The 14,511-nt window shown below is 41.5% G+C and overlaps 1 protein-coding gene across 13 annotated transcripts in view; it reads right to left on the reverse strand.

The window, feature by feature from the left end:
- The window catches only part of ncam1a (neural cell adhesion molecule 1a), a 262,010-nt gene that overhangs the window by 154,525 nt on the left and 92,974 nt on the right, over nucleotides 1–14,511 (reverse strand). The window lies entirely within an intron of this gene.

Consider the following 14,511-nt stretch of genomic DNA (forward strand, 5'->3'; position numbering starts at 1 on the left):
TTGATCCTCGATGTGCCCAGATCTAGGTTAAAGAATAAAGGTGACAGAGCCTTTGCAGTGGCTGCTCCATACCTCTGGAATATACTCTATATTCCAGTATAGTTGATCTATTCATGTAAGGAAAGCTCAGACTATTGTAACATTCAAGTCCTTGCTTAAGACCCATTATTATGCCTTGGCTTTCAATTCAAGTTGACCTTGGATATCTTGACCTATTGTTGCTTATTTTTATTGTTTATTGTGTATTGTTTATGTATTTTTTTATTTTTTTTTATTTTAATCTTGAATTTTGTTAAGCACTTTGGTCAATCATGGTTGTTCTTAAACGTGCTATATAAATAAACTTGAACTGAACTGAAACATTTGGGATATTGTAAGTAATCAACTAAAAAAATATATAACATTGGCCTAGTGGTTTTTGGACATTTTACTGCAAAAATCCTACATATTGTACCTTTAAATATAACAATTCTTTAAAAAGTATTACATTTAATAATTAAAATGTAACAATTCATTTGGATACAATTAACAATATTAAACAAAATATCAATAATATTAAATAAATATATACAGTAATACATAAAAAAAACCCCAAAACAATAGTGATAATAACAATGCATATTATATAAAATACGTTATTTAATGTTAATTTTATTCATTATGATTTTTAAACCATTTTGTTTACTTCTGAACAATAAACATTTTTGGTACTATGTGGTAATAATGTAATCATGAAAAATCTGGTTTCTGATACAAAACCAGCGCTATAGACCATGACTTAATGAGCTTAAGGATCTAAAGCGATTCTAGGGAACATAATTAGCATAGCATCCCATCATTCAGCAACCACATGACAGCATATGCTGCCTATAATTATCATAGGATCAGATCATTCCGTCATAGAGCATTAAGCTAAGCAGAGTGACTTGTATTGCATGTTAAAGCCCTGAATGGTGCATGAATGCTGAGGAACGGAGATTACCCACTGTTTTCTTTAAACTGCCACTGAAGCATATTCAGTGGCTCATAGCCTGTGAGGCGCTCTGACTAAGGATGTATGACACAAAGACGCCATGTGAGAGCAGAAGCACTGTGCCGCGTAAATCAAGCTCTGACTGAATCTCTATTAGTCCAGATGTTGAATTAATCATCCTAACCACTCGCATGGAGGAACTTTTAAGTCATACTATTCTAAATTATTCACATTCCCTCTGCTGGAGTAATTTCCCTCTGAATTATTGAATTTGCAATTCACAGATTGACTGGCTGATTGGTCTTTTAACTCTACCCAGCCCTTCTTTGATGTTTCCTGTTTCTTTCTGTGTAAGGGGTTTCAAGCCGCCTCGAAATCTAAAGACATTTTCATTTAGTCAGAGTCATTCCAGGAAGGAAAAGGGGGATATTATTCAACTGTTTAAACACCAGAGATTTGCTTAAATTATACTTCAATGATCAATCACTACTACTGTAGATATGGCTTGGTTAACTACTTCTGTGGTTCTCAACTAGTTTTGCACCAAGTGACGACACAAATTTGCGGTTGTAAAAAAAACTGTTGCATTTTAACCCGTATCAGAGACTATTTATATAGAGTAGTGTTGTCAAAAATATCGATATTTCGATAAATATCGATACTGAAATATCTGAACGGTATCAATACTAATTTCCCGAAGTATCGATACTTGCCGAGCGGTCACTTTCACTTCTCTCCAAAGGCGCGTTGACAAACACCACACGTGATGCACTCGTGTCATTCGCTCTGGTTAAATAGCAAAAGTGAAGTGAATGGAAAGATTGCGAGGGTGGCGCCCCCGCGACCGGCTTTGTTTGATTGATAAAGAACACCGCGATCGGGCATGTCGGAGAATAGCGCGCACACGCATAAAAAACACACCGCGAGCAGGCATGTCGGAGAATACGCGGACACGCGCTTCACACTGTGAGCGTGCTGCGGGCACCCAAAAGATTGTTTGACTATCAATAATCCCTAACATCACTCATTTTTTTAAATTATTTTATAGGTGAAAACAGACTTAAGGAACAGGCTCCAGGGGTACCATTTAGCAGCATACAGGTCCTTCTCAAAAAATTTGCATATTGTGATAAAGTTCATTATTTTCCATAATGCAATGATACAAATTAAACTTTCATATATTTTAGATTCATTGCACACCAACTGAAATATCTCAGGTCTTTTATTGTTTTAATACTGATGATTTTGGCATACAGCTCATGAAAACCCAAAATTCCTGTCTCAAAAAATTTGCATATTTCATCCGACCAATAAAATAAGTATTTTTAATACAAAAAAAAAAAGTCAACCTTCAAATAATTATGCTCAGTTATGCACTCAATAGTCAATACTTGGTCGGGAATCCTTTAGCAGAAATGACTGCTTCAATGCGGCGTGGCATGGAGGCAATCAGCCTGTGGCACTGCTGAGGTGTTATGGAGGCCCAGGATGCTTCGATAGCGGCCTTAAGCTCATCCAGAGTGTTGGGTCTTGCGTCTCTCAACTTTCTCTTCACAATATCCCACAGATTCTCTATGGGGTTCAGGTCAGGAGAGTTGGCAGGCCAATTGAGCACAGTAATACCATGGTCAGTAAACCATTTACCAGTGGTTTTGGCACTGTGAGCAGGTGCCAGGTCGTGCTGAAAGCTTTCCACCAGATGGAAGCATGAAAAGTGCTCCAAAATCTCCTGATAGCTAGCTGCATTGACCCTGCCCTTGATAAAACACAGTGCACCAACACCAGCAGCTGACATGGCACCCCAGACCATCACTACTTGACACTGGACTTCAGGCATTTTGGCATTTCCTTCTCCCCAGTCTTCCTCCAGACTCTGGCACCTTGATTTCCGAATGACATACAAAACTGAGCAACAGTCCAGTGCTGCTTCTCTGTAGCCCAGGTCAGGCGCTTCTGCCGCTGTTTCTGGTTCAAAAGTGGCTTGACCTGGGGAATGCGGCACCTGTAGCCCATTTCCTGCACATGTGCACGGTGGCTCTGGATGTTTCTACTCCAGACTCAGTCCACTGCTTCCGCAGGTCCCCCAAGGTCTGGAATCGGTCCTTCTCCACAATCTTCCTCAGGGTCCGGTCACCTCTTCTCGTTGTGCAGCGTTTTTTGCCACACTTTTTCCTTCCCACAGACTTCCCACTGAGGTGCCTTGATACAGCACTCTGGGAACAGCCTATTTGTTCAGAAATTTCTTTCTGTCTTACCCTCTTGCTTGAGGGTGTCAATGATGGCCTTCTGGACAGCAGTCAGGTCGGCAGTCTTACCCATGATTGCGGTTTTGAGTAATGAAACAGGCTGGGAGTTTTTAAAAACCTCAGGAATCTTTTGCAGGTGTTTAGAGTTAATTAGTTGATTCAGATGATTAGGTTAATAGCTTGTTTAGAGAACCTTTTCATGATATGCTAATTTTTTGAGACAAGAATTTTGGCTTTTCATGAGCTGTATGCCAAAATCATCAGTATTAAAACAATAAAAGACCTGAAATATTTCAGTTGGTGTGCAATGAATCTAAAATATATGAAAGTTGAATTTTTATCATTACATTATGGAAAATAATTAACTTTATCACAATATGCTATTTTTTTTAGAAGGACCTGTATGCTCAGCATCAGGGGTGTTTGGTATTTGGACAGACCTGCCCCCACTGCTAAAAAAATCCTAAAAGAAACACTGTAACTCTTCTCATTTTAACTTTTCTGAAACATTAACCAATATGGCCTAGTATTGTTGTTGATATGAGTCTGTGTTGTCTAGTATTTTCACCGTTTTCTTAAAGTTAACATAATCTGACTGAGGAATCTTAGACAAGTAAATATTGTTGTGGTCAAATGTAGATTAGCTTGTGCCTATTTAACTTTATTAAAAAAATATTATTTAATTCTGCAATTTTCCTTCATTAGCGAATATCATCAATTTGATTACACAGATACTAATTAAACTAAACAGCTAGACAATGGCATCTCTGAATTCAATAATGAAATGCCTTTAACTGAAAATTAAATGTTTAATCTTATTATTATACATTACTGACACTCTTTCCTCCAATTTGATACTGTTAAGTGCTTTTTTGTTACAGTATATTTTAATCTTTGATAACAGTAATAAAAATACAACGGATCATGTAAGCTCTGGTCCAATTAAAAAATATTAACAAATAGAACTCGGGACATTTTTGTTCATGTAAAATATACCTCATTGTCATGTTCTAGACTTGTAATATTTAGCTTTAAATACAAAAAATACCCCCTTAATATTGTGGCAATTTTTTTCTCTGTGGTATCGAAAATGGTATTGAATATCGATATTTTTCAAGGTATCGTATCAAAGTTAGAAATTCTAGTATCGTGACAACACTAATATAGAGACATGCCACTTCATCAATCCTTAATACAACTGTATAGGGAAAACCCGTAACGCCAAAGATGGCGGTTGTATGCACATGTCCCGCCCCTCCCGCTGGAAAGCCAATCGTCTGCTTTTAACAGTCAAGCCGGGAAACATTTAAGCCTATCGTCTGGTTCCACTGAAGCATGCGCACAGTTGAGGTTTGCGACAGCGCAAAATACGTTACTGTTTGAAAAGGCGGTAGATTTGATATGCAGTGTATGTGTGAGTTGTGTAATATCAGACATCAGAAGTCTCCCGCAGATTGATAGCGGCTCCCTGATGCCTGCAAATTAGCAAGAGCTCGCACATACTGTGCTTCAAACTGTGTAGCGCACAAGAGAGGGAGAGAACCCTTGCACATGCGTAGTAAACGTATAACCTGTGGGGAAAAAGGCCTTTTAAACCTTATTTTGGGGCAAAGTCATCAAACTTTTTCAGCGATTTTTATCATATTTTACTGCTGTTTCTATCCAAGCAGTTTTTATGTCCCGGTGACCAGTGAAAGTGCAGTTCTGACTCTCTGCCCATTCATTTAGATAGGAGCCTGGTCTTGCTAGTTCGAAATAGCTGCCCGGAGGCGTTGCCAAGATGGCGGCCGAGTGGCATGACTTGCCTAAAAGGACTTTGCCCGTATATAGTTAGTGTGGTAAAGTAGATTCGACTATTGGTTGATGTTACGGCCCTTAACCAGCTTTAGCTCGTTTTAAAACAGACACAAAGGTAAGGACCGAACATATCAAGAATCACAGACGATGAATTGCTTTCTGACGTCCAATCACGCCATAAAGTTTTTAATTGGAGAGTCAAGCAAACAAGTACACAAAAGATAATAAACAATATCAACGATTAACGAAAATAGTAACAGTACACAGGTAGGGCAGCTAAAGAAAACAGAAAACCCTGACTACACCTAATTAACAGGAGAGATCGTACCTAGCTCCCAAAAAGAATAGAACAGGTGAGTCTTGCGGGCAACTACTTACCTCGCTGATCTAACTAAATAACAAAACGTGACCTAAGAAAAGTAAATCCACAACCTGTTACTGAAAAGACAAAACAAAACAAAAATCAAAATACAATCAAACACTGGATCGCTCCAGCACGTAGAGGAGAGGCGGTGAGCGATCTCGCCACGAGGCGCGAGACACCCAGCAGACAAAGAGGAGAGAGACCCGCCATCAACGCTGTCGCAGTTTAAATAGCAGAAACCCCGATGACGTCACTCCACTTCCGTGGTTCAGGGAAAATCCCTTCACATGACTCCACCTACAAACTAAAATCACACACAGTTCTACATTTCTACATGCACCCACGTAACAGTTGAACAATATCAGCTAATTAATATTCTTAAGTCAGGCTGATACGGTTTATAATGTCTCTCTCCACTTTTCAAATCAATCCTACACCCCTGATCACCGCATGAGTTTCCAACACATGTGAAGAGAACAAAATATTTCATTTCTTAATGAAATAACTCATTTGACTGGGGGAAATGGCCTCGTCAAGCCATACAAAATCCATCATTCGTTTCAAACTGTATAGGCTGAAAAAGCGGCTGCTGTGAAAATCCTCACCCCACTGACTCAGAGGAGTGGATGAATTCTTTTACTAATCTCTATTCTCGCTTTCACCCCAACGTGTTAGTGCGCCACTGATGCCTGCATGAAGCCTGTAAGTCCTGACACAAATCAGTCATTTTGTTGATGGCTAGCAGACTCTGCAACAAGGTGAGTGCAAAGAGCAAATACACAACATAGCACAGCAGTGCGCCGGCAAAAACACAGCTCAATCTAAATGTGGAACCAGAAGAGTCATGGCCATTCATACTGAGTGTGGCCACTCAGTGGATTTCAAATATAAATAAAAATAATACACATTTGGTTATTAAGGGGAGACACGGCAGGCAAAAACATCGTTTTTATTCACTAGTCAATTTTGAGATTTTGGGCTATTTGTCTTCAATAACATGTCTTCTTTCAGACTTGTGGTGAAAAAAGTCCAAAATACACATTAAAGGCAGTGTAGGTAAAAGTCCCCAAAAATACTTTTTCCAAATTTGTTTAAACTGTCTTTATATATCAATGCATAATTAAAATGTAAGTAACCTGGAAAAGAAATTATAAAAATCGATTGTCTGTAGTCCTCTCAGGACTGCAATAAACACTGCTCATTACTCCATTAATTCCCACCCCCTCCCTTCTCGGCTCCTTCCAAAGCCACAACCCCAAAACACATGAACGCGCGATCCCGGCCGTTCGCTCAGCTGGAAGAGTCGGACGCGTTTACCAGCGCTGAGCAGAGAGGAGCGCAGTGCATGTAGTGACATCATGTCAGAATCACAAGTAATAAAATAACTAACTTTATCAGTATGAATCTAATACAATTGATTGAATACAATTAATTAATTAACATGGCTGTTAGTACACACTATCAAGCTCGCATATCGATACTGGTAAAGTTTAAAATATTTTACTAGCTCGTAACCGAATCAAACTCAATATAAGGCAAAGCTATAAATAGCTTCATTGATACACGTTTGCCGTTACTATCAGTTACACAGTGATGAAGGTGAATTTGTAAGATTCATAACATATACAGGTGTTTTTGCATGTAAGAGCTTCCACGATGAAAGCACCGTTGGCTCTGATGTATTGTTTATACATCATAACACACACACACACAACATGTTGGATAACACATACAGATACAACATAAAGACAGGTAAACATATGTAGAGCATATAACAACAAACCAAACGTGAAAAAACGGAGCAGGAAGAGTTCACGGTGAACATAGGAACAAAGTTTTGGCAGAGGGTAAAGCTAGGTATAAAAATAGATCTCCTAAACTTTTTAACCTAAAGTTAGATTTGGCGAAATTAAACAAAACCGCTTTCAACTGCAGATAGGCCTATTGATTATTTATCGTCTCAACCCTGGCTCACTAACAGTAACGTTATAACAGTCGACACCAAAGTTACACTGTCATAGCTAAGCCAGTGTAACCTTAGTTATGCTACGTAACGTTAGGTAGCTATATTAGGTAGCTACGTGTGGTAGTGATACATGCCTCATGAAAAAATAAATGCCATCAAAATGAAAACAGCGAGATTACCTGTCCAGCGGAAATAATGTCATCATGGAGTCACTTTTCAGCCCCTTGAGATCCCTCAGTTGTCGCCACCGCTGGAAAGCCATGCCGACTCTCGTATGATTTCTTGATTTATCCAAATACTTTTTGGTCATAGCCTTTTCAAATACTGTCTTCCTTTTTTTTAGCTTGTTTGACTTCGGTGCCTGTATATGCAGGTACTGAGAATTTTGACTGTTCTTTCTCTGCCATAATTGTTATTACTAGCTTCCGTGCCTCTTCAAACGGGTGCGCGCATCACTAGGCTGATATGGCTAGGAACTATACTCTCATTCCTGCGTAATAATCAAGAAACTTCACTGCCGTACCATGAGAGCAGCAGGCGTAATGATATGACGCAGCGCCTGAAAATAGGCCACCTTCCGTCAACACAACGGAACTATTTTCAGGCGCTGCGTCATATCATTACGCCTGCTGCACTCATGGTACGGCAGTGACGTTTCTTGATTATTACGCAGGAATGAGAGTATAGTTCCTAGCCATATCAGCCTAGAAAATCGCAACTTTACATTTTCCGTCGGTCTTAGTGCACGATGTAACTACAGAAGAGTCAAGTTTTAAATAGGAAAAATATCGAAACTCTTTGGTCATTTTCTTTTTAGAAATGCTAATGGTCTTGTCCACTTCAATGATGTATGCTAAGCTATGCTAAAAGTGGTACCGCCAGAACCGGAGATCGGCTGAATGGATTCAAAAACGGTAAAACTCAACAGTTTAACTCTGGGGGAGTTGTAAAATGAGCCTATTTCCAAAAAAAGTGGAGTATCCCTTTAAAGGTCTTTATTTTACTACACTTTGTCTATTTGCGTCTGTAGATTTCTCCTAAATTCAACAAAAGTTGGCGTTCTAAATCAACATGCTGCTGTCTGATCGCTGTCTGTCATCATGTACTGCTGGAAAGCTCTCTCTCCTGTACAATGTTGTCAGATCCAAATATGGTCATTTTCCTTTTTTATCAGCAACCAATCGTGAAAGTACAATGAGGCATTTAACTCAAAAAGCGAAATCTCATTGGCTGATGTCAATTCTTTAAAGGCTGTTTTTTTCTTCTCAAAACGTTTTTTTTTTTCTCATACTCTGAACCAGAAATCTCCACTTCAGCAGCACTTACATACACCAAACTTTCCATTTGTATTCATATCTATTCCTAAGGTTTTTACAGAGGGGGTTGTTCATATCATTCAGATTCTGATTTATGCAACATTTTATACCTAAAAACGTGGCGAAAATTGTTTTTTTATGGCTGTTGACAGTTTTTTTCTGATTAATGGAGTGATCAAAAGAGATATCCAAAATCCCCTCTGTAAAACCCTTTGACTCTAATATGTCAACAAAATGAAACAAGAATTTTGAATCTGGCTTTATGTTCAGATTTATCTTTTAATGAGATAATACCTAATTTGCATATTTAAAGATAAATATTCGAAAAACTTGTAATACAAAAGATATTTGTCTTAATGTCAGTAATTACAAACACGAGTCGGTAACACTTTATAATAACTACACGCTAATAATCATTAGTTAAGCATGAGTAAACAGTTAATTCATCATTCATAAAGCATTAATGGACATTAATAAGCAGTTTATAAATACAGCTATAAATGCTTTCTTCTTGATTTACAAGCATATCTATAATTTATTTAATAATTGTATTTTCATCCTTTATTAATGATCAATTTATTATTTCTAAATGATTAATTGCATTTTTTATAAACCAGTTATTTAAGAGTTTTCAGTGGTTCACAAGATTACTTAGAACGTGTAAGTAAATGATTAATAAACTATTTAAATGTACATTCATACATCTTATTATTCAGACATATAGTGATGGTTACTTAGTGTGTTAATAATAGCTTTATTAACATGTATTTAAGCTGTAATTCAGGGTTAATTCAGGTAGTTATAAAGCATTTAGTAGTGGTCAGTTAACTATGTGTGTGAGCTCATCTAAAGTGAGGACTATTCATGCCTTGTAAAGCATTTATAAAGGAGATTTAAAGGCTGTTAAATATTTCTATGTTCTGTATCACTGTGTTGTGTTTGTTACATTTTACTGTTTAGAAGATTGATGCGCCTTCAAATCTCCTTTATAAATGCTTTACAAGGCATGAATAGTCCTCACTTTAGATTAGCTCACAAAATAGTTAACTGACCACTACTAAATGCTTTATAACTACCTGTATTTACAACATTTACTTACACTTTCTAAGTGATCTTATGAATAACTGACAACTCTTAAATAACTGGTTATAAATGATGCTATACTTCATTTAGAAATTATTAATTGATCATTAACAAAGTATGAAAATACAATTATTAAACGCATTATAGATATGCTTATAAATCAAGAAAAAAAGTGTTTATAGCTGTATTTATAAACTGCTTATTAATGTCTATTAATGCTTTATAAATGATGAATTAACTGTTTATTCATGCTTACCAAATGATTAATAGCATGCAGTTATTATAAAGTGTTACCAAGAGTCTGTTGTTAGTTGCCAACAGCACAGCAGCTCCTGACAAATAATGACACTCAAACCCAGTGTTACTCAAGTGTGGAGCGGAACCAAAGCAAACCTCCGCTCCGTGTCTGTTTTCAGGCCTTCCCGCTCGGGTCTCTCCAGCGCTGGAAAGCTTTTCTAATATTAACGCGGGTCCTAAAGCTCTTGCCCGTTATAAACCTTAATTTTCCAGTGATTTCTTCTGAACTTTTCTCTTTTGTATTGTCTGATCTCTATTTCTGCAGTATTTCTTCAAATCTCCCTCTTGCTCTTTCTTTCTCCTCCACCATCATACTGATTGGCTATACATGTTTGTTGTTGTTGTTCGTGTGTCGGTCCGACTAATTTACAAACAACGTTTTCCAAATATCACTTAACCCACCTTTAAGTTGCACAATTAAGGAATCTAAAAGTCTTTAAACTCTGTAGCAGAAATCACACCTTCACATGTCTAAATTCGGGTTAATCCAAGTTAGTCACACCTACTGCAGATCCTAAATTAAATTCTTTTTTAATTTTAAACTAAAATTATGTCACTGTCTAACCACTATGTCACTCCAAAATCAAAGAACCTTCTAACTTTTAATATAATGTAATACACTGGTTTATATAAAATATGGTGCTCAATTTTTCTTTCACATTTTTATCAATGTTGAATTTTGGATACAATATTTTTTGGAAACCGTGCTAATTATTTTTTCAGGATTCTTTGTTGAATAGAAAATTCCAAGCAATAGCATTATTTTACATTGAAATTTTGTATTTCTTATACATATATAAATCTGGAGATGACATAGCCTATAATAACCTGTCTGAACGTTAAAGCTCCAGTACTTTTGACCGGGGGATGATGGTAGATTTGCTTGGAGTTAATTAGACACTGCTTGTTCCATGCTTTTTTGTTTTTATTAAACTGTGCTTCCTGGTCCTCCATCGCTAAGCACCTCTTTCGGGGCAATAATTAAATAATAATTAATCAGCAAGATTAGAAACAGCAGGTTCACTTTGCATTCTCGCAATTAATTTTCAGTCTCCTGAACCATTTAATCATCTACAGGTAACATACTGCATTAGCTGTCTAAGTTCTTCATGCCAATCTGGTGCAGCTGGCTTAAGAAAGAATTGTGCTACCTGATATCCTCAACAGATCCATCCTTGCAGCAACAGAAGGAAATATGCATTAGTCTGCCACTCTGAGCATCACTACCACAGCAAACGGTGGAGGACATTTCAGTGTGGTATGGGACGCAGCTGCTTTGCCGCGGGTATATCAAACCTCCACTTCAGTAAAGCCCTTACGCTGAATAACATCTCCCACTGTGTTACTGCTACATCTATCCAGTATCTCATCTCTGCTGCTCACCAGCTGTGTGGAGTGCAGCTTTCATACCATGGTTAAAGTCTCATTTAAAAGATTTGGTCTCAGGTGTCCCCTTTTGGTGGAATTTGCTTTAAATGCAGTTGAGAAGCCCAGTCGTCTTTATTCAAGCTAATGTGTTTCAAGAAATACAGACGAAGCTTTTAATGATTTCTCTTCATTTGGAAGCTCTAATTGTGTGAATTTCATAAGGCAGGATACGATTAACACACACAGGGGGGTCCAAAACTGAGCGCACACTTATTTAAACCTGGAAATAAACAGTTGTAGGACAATCAGGTTTAGCATGTTTTGCACAAACGTCTCGGTTACGGATGTAACCCTCGTTCCCTGAGTAGGGAACGGAGACGTTCCGTCAGATGACGACGAATGGGGTTTCGCTTAGGAAGCCTATCGACTTCGAGTACTACAAAACGAGCCAATGGCAAAGAAATGCCATGGGTCTGCGTAATTTGCATGACACAACTCCACCCCACCTTGTGGGTATAAAAGGAGGAAGCCCGGCAGAATGCAGTCATGTTTCTTCGCTGAGGAGCCAAGACTGAGCTCAGGCGATCCCCGCGGTACAGCGGAAAGTGGCAGGAAGACGGAACGTATCCGTTCCCTACTCAGGGAACGAGGGTTACATCCGTAACCGAGACGTTCCCTTTCGTTGTCGGATGACAACGAATGGGGATACCAGTCTAATCACGCTACCTTCTCGGCTGTCTTCCAGTGCCCTGGGGTGTCCAGCCGCAGGTGGAATATTTCAACCCCAGGGGTGGCTTGCCAAGGGAAAGCCTTCGCTCCAACCCATCTTGAAGGAAGGAAAGCACGACACTGATCGAACATCTCCGGGGTCTTCTCGGGGAGAAGAGCACCAGTTGACGAAGAGGTTCCACTTCAACGCATAGACGTGTCTCGTGGACGACGCTCTAGCGGAAGTGATGGTAGCTACCACCGCTGGTAGTAGGGTACTCAAACCTGCCTCCAAAGATCGGGACGAGGGTGCCATAAGGTGCCCCGTCCCTGAGAAAGGAGGTCCTTTCTCAGAGGAATCGGCCAAGGAGGTGCTGTCGCGAGGAGTACAAGTTCGGAGAACCAGGTCCGGGTGGGCCAGTACGGCGCGACCAGAGTGACCTGCTCCTCGTCCTCCCTGACCTTGCACAGGAGTTGCGCAAGAAGGCTCACTGGGGGAAACGCATATTTGCGGCCCCGCGGCCAGCTGTGCGCCAGTGCATCCGTGCCGAGCATGCCCTCGGTCAGGGAATAATACAGGGCACAATGGGTCGAGTCGTGAGAGGCAAACAGATCTATCTGTGCATCCCAGAACTGGTCCCAAATCAGCTGAACCGACTGGGGATGGAGACCCCAATCTCCCGGGAGGGGCTGAAGCCGTGAGAGCTCGTCGGCTGCACAGTTTAGGGCTCCGGGATATAAATGGCATGAAGCGACCTCAGATGCTTCTGACTCCATATGAGGAGGTGGCGGGCGAGTTGCGAACATACGGCAGGAGCGTAGACCACCTTGACGGTTGATGTACACTACAGTGGCAGTATTGTCCGATCGGACTAGTATGTGTTGATTCTCGAGCACGGCCCAGAAGCGGCGCAGAGCAAGATGTACAGCCAGCAACTCGAGGCAATTGACGTGCCATAGGCGGTGGGGTCCTCTCCAGGACCCCGCGGCAGCACGTCCATTGCATATGGCACCCCAGCCCGTGGCAGAGGCATCTGTCGTTACAACAACATGCCGGGAAGCTCGTTCCAGGGGCACACAGGCCCGTAGAAAACTGAGGTTCGACCACGGGGTGAAGGTCTGACGGCAGGACGGAGTAACTGGTACTCGGAGGGTGCCGTGTTGCCATGCCCACCTCGGGACTCGGTCGCGAAGCCAAAGCTGAAGCGGTCTCATATGAAGCAATCCGAGCGGCGTTGCCGCGGCTGCAGATGCCATATGCCCCAGGAGCCTCTGAAAGAGTTTCAATGGAACCGCACTCTTGCCCTCGAACTGTCTCAGGCAAGTCAGCAGTGACTGCGCGCGCTCGCTCGTAAGCTGCGCGGACATGGCGACCGAGTCGATCTCCATACCGAGAAAAGAGATCCTCTGCACGGGGCAAAGTTTGCTCTTCTTCGAGTTGACCCGAAGGCCCAGACAGGCTACGTGGCGGGGCAGCAAATCCCTGGTTTCGCAGAGCTTATCTCGAGAGTGAGCTAGAATCAGCCAGTCGTCAAGATAATTCAGGATGCGAACCCCGTGTTCCCGGAGGGGAACAAGGGCTGCCTCGACGACCTTCGTGAAGACGCGAGGAGACAGGGCTAGCCCGAAAGGGAGAACTGCGTACTGATATGCCTGCCCCTCGAAAGCAAACCGCAGGAACGGTCTGTGTCGAGGGAGGATGGAGACATGAAAGTAGGCGTCCTTCAGGTCGATTGCTGCAAACCAATCCTGGTGCCGCACACATTCGAAAACACGTTTGGCGGTGAGCATCTCGAACGTCAGCCTGTGAAGGGAGCCAGTAGGGTTGCAATCTCCGCTCTCATGACAGGGGCATTGCCACCGACCATAGAGGAGCGGACACCCCTGAAGCGGGGAGGAGACCGCGCGAACTGAATCGCGTAGCCGAGCCTGATTGTCCGAGCGACCCAGCGGGACAGGTTGGGAAGCTCTAGCCAAGCTCCCAATGACTGTACCAGCGGGGTCATACGAACCACAGACTTCCCATCGGTGGTGCAGCGAGGCGGTATGACTGGCCCGGACGTGGACGGCATAACGGCCCGGTGTGGGGGCACAGTCATAGACCGCGTCCTGACAGAGTAGAGAATAGGGAAGGATGAACGTTCCACGGGGGTCTGCTCTGCCAGGGGTCTGGTGACAGAGGAGGATGAGAGCGGCACGGTCCGGGGACGGCGCGCACTGTCATCCGGCTCTGGGACAGAGGAGGACGAGGGGTGCACGGCCCGGGGGCGGCGCACCGTGTCGTCCGAGAACTCTGTGTGCTCAGAGACGGGAGAGTCAGTTCTTTCTGGAATAAGGATTCTTCCCCGGCCCTCCACCAGGGAAAGGAGTGGCCCTGCTACCAGCTCCTGGAA

This window comes from Rhinichthys klamathensis, unplaced genomic scaffold (assembly GCF_029890125.1).
Source record: "Rhinichthys klamathensis goyatoka isolate OS25496 unplaced genomic scaffold, OSU_Roscu_1.1 h1tg000197l_1, whole genome shotgun sequence".
Lineage (NCBI taxonomy): Eukaryota > Metazoa > Chordata > Actinopteri > Cypriniformes > Leuciscidae > Rhinichthys > Rhinichthys klamathensis.